Consider the following 202-nt stretch of genomic DNA (forward strand, 5'->3'; position numbering starts at 1 on the left):
CTTAATTTACAGTCGTAATTACCAGGAATTATCTTGTCGTAATTAACTTATCAAGCTCGATGGAGAAATAGGATTAACGGCACAATAAAGACGGAATGTTGTCTTTTGTTTTACACATTTCTCCTGTCCATATTTTGAATCCGCAAGGGAAAGCAAAAGATTACACTTTATACTTCACGTGTCACGTATACTGTGTTCATCG

Source organism: Solea solea, chromosome 2 (genome assembly GCF_958295425.1).
Source record: "Solea solea chromosome 2, fSolSol10.1, whole genome shotgun sequence".
Lineage (NCBI taxonomy): Eukaryota > Metazoa > Chordata > Actinopteri > Pleuronectiformes > Soleidae > Solea > Solea solea.